Source organism: Pararge aegeria, chromosome 2, assembly GCF_905163445.1.
Source record: "Pararge aegeria chromosome 2, ilParAegt1.1, whole genome shotgun sequence".
In the NCBI taxonomy this organism is placed as follows: Eukaryota; Metazoa; Arthropoda; class Insecta; order Lepidoptera; family Nymphalidae; genus Pararge; species Pararge aegeria.
This window is the reverse complement of record NC_053181.1, coordinates 8,141,401-8,159,501: the sequence shown is the minus strand read 5'-3', so window position 1 is coordinate 8,159,501 and position 18,101 is coordinate 8,141,401. Positions and strand designations below refer to the sequence as shown.

At 35.7% G+C, this 18,101-nt stretch overlaps 1 protein-coding gene across 7 annotated transcripts in view; it reads left to right on the top strand.

Annotated features, from left to right (window-relative positions):
- The window catches only part of LOC120632383 (low-density lipoprotein receptor), a 298,871-nt gene that overhangs the window by 157,367 nt on the left and 123,403 nt on the right, over window positions 1-18,101 (top strand). The gene's annotated exons all lie outside the window — the stretch shown is intronic.

The following is an 18,101-nucleotide window of genomic DNA, read 5'->3' as shown; positions in this document are numbered from 1 at the left end:
CCCTTTCTCATTGTCGGGGGAGACTCGTGCCCTGTAGTGGGTCGGTAATGGGTTGATATGATGATGATGAGCACGGCTAGAAGAAAGACAGAGGGCAAAATGTTTATCTTCTTCCACAGTTTTATCCACTCTACGAGCACGGGGCGCAGGTGGAAATAATATCAAAATAATATACGTGTCGTATTAAACGAATTAAACTTCTACATTTCTCCGTTGCCGTGCTATGGCAAGTACATTGTATCTCTTGTCAGTGAATATAAATAGGGAATAAATTTTTTATCTTCTGTCTATGCTAGTCTCCGGTCAAAGGCCTCTCCGCTAGTAGAATATAAAGATTTACCAAGAGCTTAGAACCTCCATGTTGTTCCCTCGGATAAGAGATCTAATGAAATGTTTGAGATATATAAGGGACAACAAAAGATAGACAATGCCAGGAATGGTGAAAATTTTAGTACAACTCCAATACCTAAAATTAAAGTATTAACCCTTATAAATCAATGGCCGGTTCTGATTTACAAGTACTCTTATTAATTTTTCTGACGCAGGCTAGGTTTCATTAATGAAGTCAGTCGCTTGGCTTCTGTTCGCCGACAAAGCGTTGTATAAAAGTTATTGTTCTCACGACACGAGTAAGATTTATTATTTTGGCCAAGGAATGGAAGCGTTGAACTTCGATCGCAAACTTATTGTCTGCTAGTGTCTTGGCTGCGCAATGCTGGCGCTGAAAATATTAGTAAAGCTTTAATTTGCAGACGCCAAGTGAATATGGTTTTCTCATTTTATTTCCGTAAGGGTTAGATATTAATTATATGCCAAGAATTTTGCAACGAGCAATCGCATTTCAATATTAATAACTTGAGTTATGTTATGTATTTGGAGAATGTATTTTTTTGTGTTCATGGTAAATAATTTATCAGTCCAAATGAATCGCAAACGCTTTTGAACATAAGCTTAAAAAGACCTGGGAAATAGAATATCCCTTTAATTACCATATGTCTAGCAATTAACGTCTATCGTTTGATATTATGGTGATAGTATTTAATCAATAATTGATAAAAGGTGAATTTACTGTATGTATACCTTTTAGTAAAAAGCAATTCACTGAGGGAAGAATTTGAAGAAGTTAAAATAATTATTGATTGAAAACTTCTTATGTTGGTAGTACCCTCTTAAATTAAATTGGATGTTCCTTAAAAACGTGTTTGTATGTTAATTGTACACTACCGAATAAAATTTAAGCCGAATATATTTAACGAATTAAAAGTTTTCATGTTCTAAGTTGAAAATGATTCTGTGAGCCGCACTTTTGTTAATATAAATAAAATTTTGTTGCAGGACCCATTTTGAAACAGAGCGCATTTAGCTTCATAGCTTTAGATTTTACTTAAAGAATGTATTACTATCACCACTCAATAATGTAAATAAATATTTAATAGTGGATCTTAGGATCCTACGTTACGTAAATTACGAACAATTAATTTGTTTACCTAAGGAATATTATTATAATTAATATTAGGTATCTACGTACTTACCTTTTGACAGTGATGAAAAACGTTAAAAATACTCGTATCTCCGTACCGTAGTACCTAATGTAAAACACAAGAAAATTACTCTCGTTTAGAGCTAGATCGTTTCGGATACCGAATGGTTTCGCTGTAAAAATGTTATTGTTCACAGCCAGTTCACGTTTCTACGTATATAACCGCTTCGTAAATTTTACGAACTTTTGGGTAATATTGTTAGCTCATTGCGATGCGTCGTTCTGACGAAAACACTTTATTTAACCGCTTACTTGCTGACGCTCGCTTTTTTCTTAAAGTGATAATAAATTACAACGAATTATTCATGCCCATTCCTCGCGACTTCATCCACGTACAACTTCTATACACTTTCATCTGTTATTCCACAAAATATACCCTGACTCACTGCGTTTCATCGTTCACCTTTTTTTATAATGAAAGTTGACATAGGTACTAAGCAAATGGCCATCCGAGGGTAATTGAAAAAACCATTGCCTATATTCCCTATAGGAAACGGCTGTCATCACTAACTCGGCTCCTAAGGATCGTGGCGTAACTACTTACATAACCTACGACCTTCCTCAAGTTTGGGATACCAAATGCAACAATGATACTATCAAATACGACTGGTAGGTACCAGAGTATCTCATATATTATTTTTATAATTATTATATTATACTCAATAGCGCTCTCAAATAAACAAAAAAAAAATTCTGGTTATTTGATACTGAGATTTATTTATAACTTTGTTTTTACCACCTTGTAATTCTTTATTCGGTTGCAACTATTTACATAGTACCAGTAAACAATTAGGTTTAAGCCACTGCGTACTGCATCATATCATATCGGCCTACTAGGGCATGGGTCTCCTCCCACAATGAGAAGGGTTTAGGCCGTAGTCTTCCACGCCGGCCCAGTGCGAAGATTGACGAGATTGGTGGACTCTTGAGAACATTATGAAGAACTCTCAGGCATGCTGGTTTCCTCACGATGTTTTTCTTAACTGTTGAAACTAGTGATATTTTGATCGCTTCAAACGCTTATCATTAAAAAAATTACAGGTTCGTGCGTGCATTCGAACTCGGCCCATGAAAGTGAAGCGGAAGTCTTAACCACTCCTATAAAATTCTTCATTAACATATTAACAGCAAGCTTTTATCTAAAAATAGTCGATGTAAATCACTGTAAACAACAATATAGATAAACGCCATAAGTCAGAATGTAAGAATATTTCATGCAGATCAGTCGTTTTTATTTACATCGCACCTGACTGCATGAAATACGAGTTTAGGTGGCGGAGTGCAAAATGTGGGTATGAAGTTTCGAGATAACGGCCGCCCTTGTAAATTAGCTTCTTGCCAGCAGGTACATTGGACCGATGGTCACGGCGCGTAAAATTCTCTTCTCTTGTAATTATCACCTACCTGGATGACCGAGAAACTCAGTATTTCTTTTTTTAAATGGTGAAAAAATAGTCATCTGGATTCGAACTGGGGTCTTCGGGACCGATTTTCCACATGAACTAATATAACCTTGTAGATGATAGAAAATTTACCTTGGTATTCTGATGAGCAGTTTTTAATTGCCTGAAAATACGATTAATAATACTGAGTTTTCTGAAAGTGAAACCTAGCTATTGATTTATCGCCCCCGAAACCTCCTGCATACTAAACTTCATGAAAATCGTTAGAGCTGTTCCAGTGATTCAGATTATATGTTATACATATTACATGTACAAGAATCTCTCGTTAAAAGAAATGAGATAGACAGATATTTAGTACATACGATGCAGTTTTGGCAGAATCTCATAATAGTAGATAATCGCACAAAGTTTATGGAATAAAAATTCATTTCATCAATAAAAAAAATTCGTCTCTTATGATATTTGTCTTACGTGGCCCTTGTCTCAACATAACTCTAGAATACCGCCATCAGTACCAAGTACTTATTTATGGAGCAATTTTTTCGAAATCTAATAATACCTAGTAAGTGACTGATTGGAGGTTTCGGTGTGGCTTTTTACTGGCAAACGCGTGCCTCTAAGCGATTAAGCGTTCGGGTATAATGTCGCGTGGAAACCGATTACCCCTAACAGGTTTGCCTATTTCCATTTCCATCTTTCAACGCATCACCAGTACCAGCAGGAGAGATTGAAGTCAAGGGCTAACTTGTAGTGGAATACTATTATAACTCTTACACTAAATAATAATACACACCACCCGTAGGTAAGCGAATTGACAAAATCTAGAAGTAAAAATATTAGTTCAGAGTCAAATATTTCTTCATGCAAATAGGCACATAGATTGTACTTTTGATGCGTACATTACATGAAAAATATGACATAGAAGTGAGTTACTAGCGATAACTAAATTCGTCTACTTAAAACAAACTGTCAAACTCGTCAACTATAACGGGGCGCAATTGGAACTGTTGTAGCTTACAACAGTTCCAGAAGAAGCCCACAACGAACTTAGCCGGTTGTTTTTTTTATCACCATCTCACGTTTTCCTTTAAAACTATTGAAGAAGCAACCTGGTTAGAGCAATAATTTACACCCAAGAATTTTTATCGTTAACGTCGTCCTTGATACTATAATAGGACTTTGCTATAAAATCGGAATCCAGAAAGCCGGATCGCTCTAGAGCTCTACCAATCAACATTAAGGTTTACTGTTTTGTTCGCACCCCAACTGTGCTTTACGAGTTTTCTCTTTAAAAGCTGTCACCAAAACCTTGTTAACGCAAAACAAGTCTGGAAGAACACCTTAGTGAGTAAAACACTTATCCCGTTTTCGCTATGTGTAACGATAGTGACATAGGTCGACAGATAATTTCCCGTCTACTGCCGACCGCTGCTCTTTCCCACGGGATTTAGTGCCGTCTCACAACCTGGAAGTTACCGGATATAGAATGTCAAGGCGGCCAACCTTTGGTGTTGGACCATTGAAATCGTTTCCGGCATAAATTCACAAGATAATCGCTCTTTTAATGAATACATATAGATGCGTAAGTATTCAAAAAGGTCATTGGAATGGGCAGATAATGACTTCATTAACCTGTTGTTCATTTAAGAGTATACCAATTAACAGTCTTCATTGGCACCAGCTTTGTTGGTCGAGTAGTTGGTATGTTTAACTAAGGGTTTCGAGGTCTGGGGTTCGTTTTCCAAGTCAGGCCAAGAGATTTTAAGATGTGCCAGATGGCACACCTGATTGGTTAGAGGTAAACCATCGCTTATAAACCTGAGGCGTGGGTATTAAGCGTCATGTTCTTGTAATAACACTGGCAACCACGCCCTTTAGACCGGAACAGCTTTGTAACAATGGTGCTTAGCGGAATAAATAAGCATGGTGGTGCCTGAACGAGCTCTGTCACGAAAAGCTCAACTACTATTAACTACACTGCCAACCTATATTGGAGCAGCTTTGTATGTTTATGCTACAAAACCCTCTCTCATATGAGAGAGGAAAGCCTAATACGCTAATAATTTACATCAACACTCCAATTAGTTTCGATTGCTCATGATCTATACTTATAATAAAACTGTAACTGGAATATTTCTGTACATCCCTATCCCTTATCCCTAATACTAATATTTTAAATGTCAATGTAAGTTTGTTTGTTACGCTTTCACGCAAGAACTTCTTAAACGATCCTCATAAAACTGTGTACGCATATTCTTGGAAGTGTTAGAAGTAATATAGGATACTTTTTATCCCGACATTAAGCTCGGTTCCTTTGGGAGAGGGGGTGAAAGTGTTTGACTTTACGTTTGATGTTACACAAAAACTCCGTCAAATTATAACAAATTTCAACAAAAACAAACGCAGACGAAGTTTCGGGCAACAACTTGTTTAATGTATTAAGAAAATGTTGACCAGAGGATGCTTTATAATCGATACTGAGTCCAAAACCTATTTTTATTTAATTTTTGTCTGTCTGTCTGTCTCTCTGGGCATCACGTGAAAACTACTGAACGGATTTAAATAAAATTTTGTATAGTGGCAGCTGATATCCCGGGTCAACATATAGGATACTTTTATCCCGATAAACGATAAATTTCCTCCGGAAAATGGGATGAAATTTTTTATCAATTTTACTTCACATCTCCGTTAAATTTGCACCGATTTTAATAATTCTTTTCTTATTTGACAGTGTGTACTACCAAGCATGAATTATCTAATTTTTTTGAATATCTGATGAATATTGTCGGAGATCAAGGACATAATTCTTCACTTCTTCTTTTGGATTGGTACTAACAATTTTGGCTATATAACATCATGCTACGACCAATGGATACTATGATTAATGAAAAATGTTGCAAAAACTGCAAAAAATAATCTTTTTAGAGATGCGTGTGTTAGGAAATAGGGAATTACAGCACTTTATCTATGATAAACCCGATGATTATATTAAATATATCAACAAATCATAGTTTGTATACTCATTGATAATGTATTGAAAATAGAATAATGGACTTTAGTAGACTGTCAAATAAAAGTATAGGATCTATGGCGAGAGACGCGAGTTTGACAAGTTAGATTGGCGGGAAAGAAAAGTTAGCACGGATTAAAATTAATGAATTGAGAATAGGAGATTAAGTAAAGTATTATGGATAGAACGTTACAAATTGGGAATAGATGATTTATAATGGAAACGACATACGTAACGAAATATTGTTGTGGCGGAACAAGAGTCGTATATTCTGGTGATGGAGTTGAGATAAGTTGTTAAAAGTTGTTGGTACTATGGTTGTACCTGATGTTGCATCAGATAAGTATATCTCTTATATCCTTTGAGTTATTCAGGTATCATATATGGAGCCCTAGCATTATTTTATACAGATAGTTTATGTAGCAGAGGTTGCTCTATACAAACAACTTGTTCCAAAAGTCCTGATGTTATAAGTGATAATAGTAGTTATGTTTTAACTGTCTTAAAATATGTCTTGTATCAAAGGGCCTAGCGTTATTACATATGAAAATGTTGTAATTGTGTTTATAAGTTGTTTTAATTGATTGAATAAAAGAGCAACGGTAGAGTTTCTTGCCAGTGGTCTTCTCTGCCGAAGACAGCATTCCGAACTGGTAGTAGAGTCATTTGAAGGTAACAAGTAATATGAATTATAGAGAAGCCTAATATACAGTATTAGAGTCAGTCCAGTTGTTTTATTTCACTCCTTGGGAAGTCAGGTTTATAGAGTACAGGCCCACAACACTGCTCTAAAGCAGGTAGGATTTAATGATGTATTTTATAAAATTAATACTTTAATAGGAAGGAAGAATAATAGTCATGAGAATAAATAAGTACTGCTAAGAAACTAGGTATTTAGCTTCAATAATACTGTTAATTAATGATCTTCCATTAAGATTCAAGATTCTAAGTGCCATCCTGATCATTGTGGGTATTATAGTGAATATCGGAGTACCTTGGTCCTCCCACCTCTATATTTTTTTAGCACGTGCTATGCATGAACGGTAAACGTTACGCCAAACGACGGAAGTATCGTATAGAATATCGGAATTGTCGGAATTGTTGTTTCTTTAAAGTTCTATAAAATAGTCCGCGACAGTATAAGACTATTTTTTAAGTCGACTCATTCGCGGACGAAGTCGCGCGGGCCCGCTGTTCAGAGAATTAATTTAATTTAATTTCATTTTATTGTTTGGCTTAGTTGCGACAGGACTATTTAAACATGGATTTTGAGTACTGTATAAGGTGCCTTTTAACATAATGTAAATATCATTGTGTACATAGCTAAGTTCCTGTAACTGAAATGCACTAAAATAGCTGCCAAAGATAATAAAAGTACATTGATTTTATCGGTTTGCAGACACGCCAATCATCATTATATTGGCATAAAGCGCCGATAGGCGTTTGACAAACCCAAATGATCACTGGGACATTAATTTAATTAACCAATCGATGATTACCTAACAAATTGCTATTGGCAACCTAATTTGGGAATAATTTAATGATGAACAGGTCGATATGCCAATTTGGTCAATGGTGAATTCAAACACTCATAAATCTTATATCTTTAAACGAGCAATTGTTGTATATATATAATTGGAATCTCGGAACTGGCTCCAACGATTTTCATGAAATTTAGTATACAGGGGGCGGGGGGGTTTCGGGGGCTATAAATCGATCTAGCTAGGATTAATTTTTAAAAAATTTAATTTTATTTGTGTTTTCCGGTAATAACCGATTTGGTGCAGACGAAGTTGCACGCGTCAGCTAGTGCTGTTTATTGATCAAAACTGATAAAAGCGTGGATAGCCTAGTGCATAGGACTTCAATTACGCATTCACTTCCAGGGCGGCTGATTTTGAACCCCGGCACGCTCCTGTAACTTTTTTAAGTTTTACATTTTATCTCTTGCTTTAACGGTGAAGGAATACATCGTGTAGAAACCTGTATGCCTGAGAGTTCTTCATATTGTTCTAAAGAACGTGTGGAGTCCACCAATACCGCCTTATCGTCGCACTGCGGCCTTAAGCCTTCTCATTGTGGGAGGAGACCCATGCCCTAGTAGACCTGCATGCCTGAGAGCTTGCATATCTTCTCTCAAAGAAATGTGAAGTCCAACGATCCGCACTTGGCCAGAGGGCCGGACTACGGCCTAAATCCTTATCATTGTGATTCTGATAGTAGACTCATGCTCTGTTGTGGACAGGCGATGAGTTGATGATGATGATCAAAACTGTAACAAATTTTAACCTACAGTAGTTGGACAACCTATATGATAATATTATTTTAAGGACTCAAGTATTTATCATCCAAGAGCATAAAAAAGTAAAAAAAGAAGGGAGTACCAGTTCGACGCCATCCTTGATGCATTTTAGATGCGAACGCAGCTGTGGAATAAAGGAGCGAATCTGCAATTCTTTAAAATGCTTTCCTATAAATGTCTCCGGGGTAAGAAAAACATGCAAATAGTACTAACATTTTGCTTTAACATCTGCTGTTGAAACAAGTTTAAATATTCATAATGGAGAATATCTAGCTTTAATGTAGGTATGAGATGCCTTTTGTTTCTTGGAAACATCAGACTGAAAATGTACAGATTTTTCTAGAAAAATTTTAGTAGGTACTTAGGGGCGTTTGATAAAACACGGAATGTATACGAAGTGAAGGGTAAATTTTTATGAAATAATTTTATTATTGTTTTTTTTATGTTGGCTTCACTACAGATATAAAATAATATATAACATATTACTTTATATCTGTTTCCAGTTCTTAATCATAAATGAACATGAACTAATTCCTAGAATACCGTGTACTAAAATAATGTTAGATTTCGTCAATATTGGTTAAATGTTTTCAAACCTAGCACACTGATGAAAACTTTGTAACGTTGTTGTATACAATTTTATAACAACAATCCCGTTTTATTTCCTGCAACTACCAAGGTTGATGTTGTTTAACAAATGTTATACTTTTACATTGTGTTTGATAACATCATATGGAATGAAATGATTTGGTAACGTTTGCTAACTTTTGTGAAAAATATTTATGATTACTTATAAAATAATAAAATTATGCACCATAATAATTATATTTTAAAACAGTTACCTTTAACTGCAAGAAATTTTAATTACCCTTCTCCTGAGCCTAAAATTCCTTTCCTAAATATCCAAATAGAAATTCCTGTACTGCACGGAGACTACTTTTCAACAAATCAAATGTGTCAAATCTACACAAATAAATAGTGCGTCTATACCCATTGCTCATATGATTACTAGGTACTAGGTTACATAAAACTATATAATACTAGGTTACATAAAATTCATAATTCGTTTAAAGGAAATTGCATACAATTCTACAATAAACTACCAATTGTCATCTTGGAGATGTCTCTTAAAAAGTTCAAAGTTTGTATTAAACGTAAGCTTATAGAAAAGTCCTATTATAGTATAAAGGACTACGTAAACGATAAAAAAGCTTGGGTGTAAATTATTGCTCTACCCAGGTTGCTCTTCTAATAATTTAAAATGACATTGTGAGATGGTGATAACAAAAAAAAAAAAACACCCGGCTAAGTTTGTTGTGGGCTTCTTCTTAGACCAGGACGCGTTTGGAACCCTCGTAGCTTTAGTTTTAAGTTTACGAATGTGGTTATCGCCATCATCTCACTACCGTGTGGTTCTTATGTACGCATCAAAAGTGCCACCTGAATAAAGATATTTTTGACTTTGACTTTGACATAAATAGATACATAATGAAATCTCTGCTAGAAAGTATTTACTTTTTTAGCTTCCAATGATTTATTGTATTCACTTTTCTGGTAAAAGTGTATTTTCTGTATTTCATAGGTGGGATAAGGTGCCACCATCAATTTGTGGAGATGATTGTATCATCGCAACTGGATTTTAACAGTAAAACGTTATGGTTTCACTGCATTTCCGAAGCGTTTTGAAGCGAAACCTGTAGGACTAGAATATCTCTACGCCTTACTATGAATACTTACTACAACTTGCTAGTTAGAGTACTTATTTTTGCTTCAGATATAGACAAATTTTTTTTTATTCCTTTAAAAGTTAGCCCTTGACTTCAATCTCACCTAGTGGTAATTGATGATACAGTCTAAGATGGTAGCGGGCCAACCTGTTATGGAATATGGTAGTCATACCCTTAATCGGTTTCTACGCGACATCGCACCGGAACACTAAATCGCTTAGCGGCACGTCTTTGTCGGTAGGGTTGTAACTAGGACGGACAAAGCCTCCCACCAGACCAAACCAGAGAAAATTTAGAAATTATTTTATATTCCCTGCCGGAAACCGAACCCGGGACCCCCTGTTTTAATTCACAACGGTGAGTTGCGCCAGAGAGGTCGTCAATCACATAAAGGGTACACATTAATTTCTCGTGGCGCGCATGGTAGCCCTACTGGTGTGTTGTACGCCGTGTTTGTCGACTGACTCGATGCGCTTTCGAGCCTTGTCCAAAACTAAGTTACTACTGAGAAATACATATTTACACACGGGCGAGACACTTAAAAAACATACGTTCGGAGGGCGATACGATATGAGTCGTAGATACAAGCTGACATTCTATAATTTACAGTATTATCTATAGCTGGACGATTTGACGGCACAATCAATGCGGTATTTTTCGCTCGCATTAAAGTACTTAAACGTGAAGGTACTTACAGAAAACAAAATAAAGATTCAATAACTTTACAATAAGCAGATCGTATTCAAGTGAATAATGATGTTCATCGGCAAAAATTGTTTTGTTACTACGTATTAAATTTTTATTCAGTGCTATTAAGGCGTTTATAGCATCATTCGCGTATAACGATACAATCTGCGTCAGCTGTGGAATCAATTTGTTTATTCAAACCCACAGTTACTGACCACATGATATCGCTTCGATGCGAATTTTACGCTCATTATGTAATATACTTTTGGACAAACATTTTCTATCAATAATTGAGTATAGTGTTTATAGAGGTTAGTAGAGGTTACTATTCCTTTACCAGGTAAAGTCATGCTTCCGACTTTTGCTGGTAAAGTACAGCTCAATAATGGTGCCATTTATTATGTGCCTACAAATCTCTAACTAAATCTTTTCTCTAACAAAAAGACAATGAAAGACATGGCACTGCTTTAAGACTAATCAATTTAGTTCACTTTAGAGATTTATGTACAAAAGCATCTGCGCCATTATCGTTTGATATTAATTATCATAATATATACAACAACGCTAAAAACTTTCATGTCATTGTCTGATTCAGGATATCAGGATACAGGATTATGTAATAAAGCAATTTAAGCACTAATTGATATAGTATAACATGACAACATTTTGTTGTTGTACGATGAATGAATAAAAAAAAAAGGTTTGCTGGGTGCACTCAGGGCTGTGTCAAATCGGACCTGTGACCCGAATACTATAAATATAGTTAGGTTTTTTCTTTAAGTCTACACCTTTTCAAAGTCCTTAATTGACTTAGTTAGATATTTATTGTCTTAATTTTTAAATACTAGTGTTTTCATTTGTAAAGTGCATATCTGATTGTGCATGAATGACCATTTTTATACTGAAAATTTGTTCCTCACCACTAGTATTATTATTTCAGTTCAGAGAAATTTTATTTTAGGCAACTTAGATAGAAAAGTTTCACCCTCAGTTAATATGAAGTTACCTTCATATTTATCAAGGAAGGAATTTTTTTTTGTAAACGATATGTCTGATAAAATTTAAATGCTTGCTTAAGCACGCAAAGCAACTTTTTTTGAATTAAAGTACCTGCTAAAATCCAGAAAATTTTCTTTGCTTACGTACCAGTTTCTTCCATTCAAATAGCAATGACTAACTTATATCTATATTGTTACAAATACCTTTCTCTATTCAAAATCCTCAAAAAAGTTCAAAATGTTGTTTAAAACAAAAGTCCTTTTGATATATTGACAGATGAGAGTCACATATTTATTCGGAATGAGTTATTATTTTATCCAACAGTTTTAATCAAATAACTGTATTGAATCGAACATAATATTGCCTATATGCCAACCGTAAACATCAAGTTTTTACTGATATTTTACGGCGTTCGTGTGCCACAATCTCACCGCTACCTGAATTCTCTACTTTTTTATTGTAATTACAACACACAATAGAATAGTAAGCATACTTATAAAATTTAACTCGTTTAACTTGTGAAAAACGATTGTTAAAGAGCAAAAGTTTTGGCAGTGACTAAAGTTCAGTTCCTACGAATTTTTACTATTAATGTAATGATAATTTTTACTATTAATGTAATGATGCTCTTGATTTGAGCCATTTACAAGAAATAATAATAGTTCTGTTTGACTCGCTCGGTTATTCATATTAAGCCGCTTGGTAATTTGGTATAAATGCGAGTGCGATGCGGTTTGCGGTAAAAATTATTATTAGTCTTCCTTGATTTACGAAGAACTAGCTCATATTTTAGTACTTGGGTTGGGATTTTGAAGAGTGGTAATAATAGCAACCGTGCCCACATAATAAAAACACTAAGACACCGGTAACACGGTAAGATTGCTTCAGAATAAACGGGTGTTCTTTATATACTAATAATTGACGGACCAAGAAGATAGGATTTTACTTGATGTAAAGGAAAAAAATCATCGTCTGTAATTAGGATAACACTAAGCAAGGCAAAGAATACGTCCTGCAACGTGCTGCCGTGTGTCTATCAACCTGAGGTGTATGTATAGGCCTAATATGCCTGAAATTGAACCGCCAACCCGCCTATCAGACCTGAACACAGCATTTCAACAATGCTGCTTTGCGACAGAAATAAGCATGGCGGTATTACTTCATTGGAAGTTCTGCCACAAAAAGCTATAGTCAAAGTCAAAGTCAAAGTCAAATATATCTTTATTCAAATAGGCACATAGATGGCACTTTTGATGCGTTATTATATACAAAATGTGTACATAGCAGTGAGTAGTGATGGCGATAACTACAATCGTAAACTTAAAACTAAAGCTACGAGGGTTCCAATCGCGCCCTGGTCTAAGAAGAAGCCCACAACAAACTTAGCCGGGTGTTCTTTTTGTTATCACCATCTCACATTGTCATTAGAAAATATTTAAGAAGCAACCTGGTTAGAGCAATTGTTTACACCCAAGCTTTTTTATCGTTTACGTAATCCTTTATACTATAATAGGACTTTTCTATAAGCTTTCGCTTAATATAAAATAAAATAAAAATAGTTAATGTTCTTTGTTATGGCAGATACCCGCCATATTGAATTTTGGTAGAAAATTGCAATTCTTTTCGATACATATTTACCAAATTGATTTTATTGGTACTGGATGAATGTGAAGTAATATGAAGTGGCGCATTCGATCTATCGAATTAGGGTAGTCTACTTTTACCGCCCTTACTGCTTAGAGGTTGTCGTAATGACTCCCAAGATTTAGTTCAGTTACCTAGTATTGGATTCAGAAAGCTTAACAGTATAGAGAGTAGACCCAGTATTAATTATTACCATAAGTTAGGTAATGACTCTCTAATTGGAATACAGTAAGCTCTGATTGGATATACTTAGTCACAACACTAACTAGATATTGTGGCTTTACACAAGAGGTTGGTTAACGGGTAGTTATAATGACTTTAGATTGGATACAGTTACGCCAGTTCACTAAACCTATCATCATCATCATCATCATCTCAACCAATTGACGTCCACTGCTGGACATAGGTCTTTTGTAGGGAGTTCCACAATGCACGGTCCTGGGCCGTTTGCCTCCAACGGCTCCCAGCTACTCGCCTGATGACTTCACTAAACCTAGGCATTGCCTAAATCGAATGCTTAATGATGTCTGTAGAAAAAAAAAGTTTCACTAACTCTTAGGCTATAACTAATGGGAAACGGTTGATCTATGCTAAGGAATCTCCTTAGATAAGTTGTTACTTATTAAGGCAATGCCTTGTTCGTCGTTAGAAAACGGGCATTAGTGTCTGTGTTGATTAGATATAGTCTGGGCGTCAACTAGATATACCTAGTGGGTTTAAATTTGGAAGTTAGGCGATGACCTGTTTATTAAAAATAGCTTCTAGAAATCCCTATCCCTATCCCTACTAATATTGTAAATGTGAAAGTAAGTTTCTTTAATCTGAAAATTTTATATGCATCTTTATTAGCGTAAATCTCTGCCAATCAGTTTTCAGTATGATTTATAAAAAAAAAATGCGTATCGAGTTACATACATATCCCGTATATTGAAAAAGTTTTTATGAAATTGAATATCACGTTGCGACATCCGATCAGTAATATACCTACTGTCAGTCGTCAACAAATAATTTCACTCACGAATTGGAAGCATAATATTTTCGTACCATTGCTAGTGTAAAAGCCAATGTGTTCGAGTAACGTCCGAAAAGCAATAAAAGTGACGGAATATGTTATTTTAAGGAAGGACATATATTTTGGAAGTGAAAACTTCTTTAGCCCCGTTGAACGATTCTCGGTAGGAAAAAAACTTATTGGTTAGCGTCACCGATGACCTCAACATGATCGTGACGTATTGAGCCTGAGTAGTATGCTTAATATATCGACCTGTGTATATATACACATATAGGTATACACGAGTAAATAGTATATACTCTATATATCTATTACTACTGCGCGTTTGTATGTATAAGTGTTGGATGTAAGTGAAGTTATGATGACCACTTGAGAAGTTTATTCTTTTAGTACCTACTGTAGTAATTATTTGAATTGATTAATTTCACAAATAATATATCAGTACAACGCTGAGTATTTAGTACTTAGGTAAACTTTATATTTATGCAGACAAATAAGTGACAAATAAATAAATAATAATAAATATACTACGACAATACACACAACGCAATCTAGCTCCAAAGTAAGCTTGTATTATGGGTACTAAGATGACTGATGACTGATATACATATAAACACCCAGACACTAAAAAACATTCATACTCACCACACAAACATTTTCCAGTAGTGGGAATCGAACCCACGGCCTTCGGCTCTGAAAGCAGGGTCGCTGCAAACTGCGCCGTCAAAACAAAGACAAACAAGACTAAACCAAGTCATTCAGTGTCGAAACACATTGATTCCATTGTTTTGAGTTTTTACATTTATCAGCTGTTTTTTGAAACAGACAAAATGCCTGACGCATACCAACGGAGTGGCGTGGTATGCGTCCAGTGGCGTGCATAGAGGGTATGCACAGGGTATGCAGATGATATAAAATGAAGAAAATCTCCAGTACGAGTTATAAAAAATTAATATTATGCTTTTTATAACTCTTACAGAGCCTATCCTTAAGTTTTCTATAACTCGTACTAGAGATTTTATTCATTTTTTATCATCTGCATACCCTGTGCATACCCTCTATGCATGCCACTGTATGCGTCAGGCATTTTCTCTCTCAAAACTTAAGGATAGGCATTGTAAGAGTTATAAAAATCCTTCCCTTAAGTATTTATAACTCATGCTGAAGATTTTTTTCAATTTAAATCATCTGCATACCCTGTGCATACCCTCTATGCACGCCACTAGTTATGTGGGGCTTGCACTTAAACTGTGTGTAACCCACAATTTCACCTCTTGGCGAAAGTACGGGATGCATATGAGTTTTTGAGCCAAAATCGTATATGGCAGGTCAGATCGTCGTCGGTAGTCGGGTCACCACCCAGAAAGACGCCTCCTATTGTTTATTGGGGGTAGAACTTTAACCTTAAATTCGCCAACCGCAGGCCGGAAAAAGGACATACAAACTATTAGTGAATATCAATATTTGAATACGTTCAACAGACAATGCGACGATCAGTAACAAACAAAAACACACATGGTACATTATTTGAGAGGTTACAGAGGGTTAGTACGTGAAAACGCGTGGCATAGATAGCTAGTATTTATGCTGTGTAGGGGTATAATATCATGACCTAAATTCATCCGATTTTACCAATATTAACGACTCATATGAACCAGAACGTGTCACATTTAGGAAATAAAGTAACTTGTCACGGATTTGGTGTGTCCTCTATTAATCCCTGCGGTTTTGGGCGCAATCCAATCAATACACGCCGACGCTAAATTGGAAAATTGAATTCTGACTCATCAGTTTTTCTGCTGCGTTTTTATTTCAAAGGCTTTGTTGTAAAATCTATTACTCTTTTAGAGTTATTTTTACAGATAATAATAGTCACTGGTTACTACAGAAACTTATCGTTAGCCCTGGTTGATTAGCCCACCAATCTGTATAGGAGCAGCGTGGTGAGTCTATGCTCTAAAACTACTAACTGGTGACTATGATATTCTATCTAACAATGTTGGTACAGCCATTTCACATATAAATCACTCAAGTATTTTGAGTTTACGGTTTAAATACTTTACGTAGTAACATGTTAGTGGTTCTATGCACTTTAATGTTACGAAATTTGTTTCTAACACAATTTTTCCAAATCCATCGTAACCTCTATTATACAGCCAAAAGTCAGACCTTTATCATTAAATTCAGTAAGCTGTTAAAAAAAAAGGGGTAAATGGGTATCCTTTTATTTGTCATTGTAATTACCGCATTTTGTACGCATCGATTTAATGGTAGTAAATAGATGTTACATAAGTTTAAACGTTGGGTATCCCACGCACACATCCACATCAGAAACTAAATTAACATAACCCTCTCCGTGGGGTATAAAGAGACAATACAACGCGTACCTGTTACTAATTTAGAGTTAGGTATACATCGGGGGTTTGATCTAAGGTGGACGTTTCTAGTCGGACCTATGCGCGTTTGCCGTTTGAGGCACTTTAAGTCCCATAAATTAGCGAAAGCTACCCGCAAACGGTGAGGTGGGTGTTAGCCACGTGAGTAATGGCCTCCAAGAGACCCCGTTGAAGCTCGTAATGTTAAAAATGTTGTGTATCCGAACCCTACGCCTATGTAGGTATCTATTTTGCGGGTTCGCGGTTACAGTTTGACCAGCCGCGCACAACTATTGCTCTGTATGCCATTTAAATTCAGTAAATTGACCCGTTAATACATTGACGCCTTCAATTAATTTCATCGTTTTGTTTCAGGTAAATTTAGCGGCCGTTGAAAATAGGAGTTTAAAAACTTTCTACCTACTGCTTGCATTGCTGCTGTTACCATGTAGGTATTCTATTTAAAAAGATTTCTGTGTGTGAATTTGGATCGACCAATGCATAAGTGTACACAGTGATCTAAAACGAAGTTATTACAAGAAGGTTAGTATCGTCAACATCGACCCATTACGCCGGTAATGGGTCGATGTTGACTACAGAACACGGGTCTCCTCCCACAGTAAGATGGGTTAAGGCCGTTGTCTAGAACGCTGGTTGAAATTGATGATTTTCATAATACAATAGTTCCTTGAAAGCAGGCCTTTAAGCTTTCACATCTCACAATATATCAAGAAGATTGCAAAATTGTGGAATTTTGATGAACGAAAAGAACAACTACTTTGTATGCCTTCTTCTGTCAGTAGAATCTACCTTACAAACCTGTGGTACTGACTCTAAGTACTGACAAACGTACAGTCTGGCCGTTTCTTAAGTATTTCAATGAATAGCCTATTAGAATGACCAAGCTTCAGGGTTGGTGATCGCAGTGGATGGTAGTAGTCGTCAGAGGAACTTGCTGCCCGTTCTTCGTTATATTCCTTAGGGGTGGGTATAACTGTATACTAAGATATACTTATATAAAATTAACGGCCGACTTGCGCAGTTTGCAGCGACCCTGCTTTCTGAGTCCAAGGCCGTGGGTTCGATTCCCACAACTGGAAAATGTTTGATGAGCATGAATATTTTTCAGTGTCTGGGTCTTTATATGTATATTCTAAGCATTTATGTATATTATTAATAAAAAATATTCATCAGTCATCTTAGTACCCATAACACAAGCTACGCTTACTTTGGAGCTAGATTGCGATGTGTGCGTTGTCGTAATATATTTAATATATTTATTATTATACAAATTGACATTATTCGTGCCAGCAAAAGTAGAGCTACTCTACTTTTAACTGAAGCAGTACCAACTGAGATTAGTAAAAGTGTCAAGGTTGTATATTGTAACATAGTTTACGTT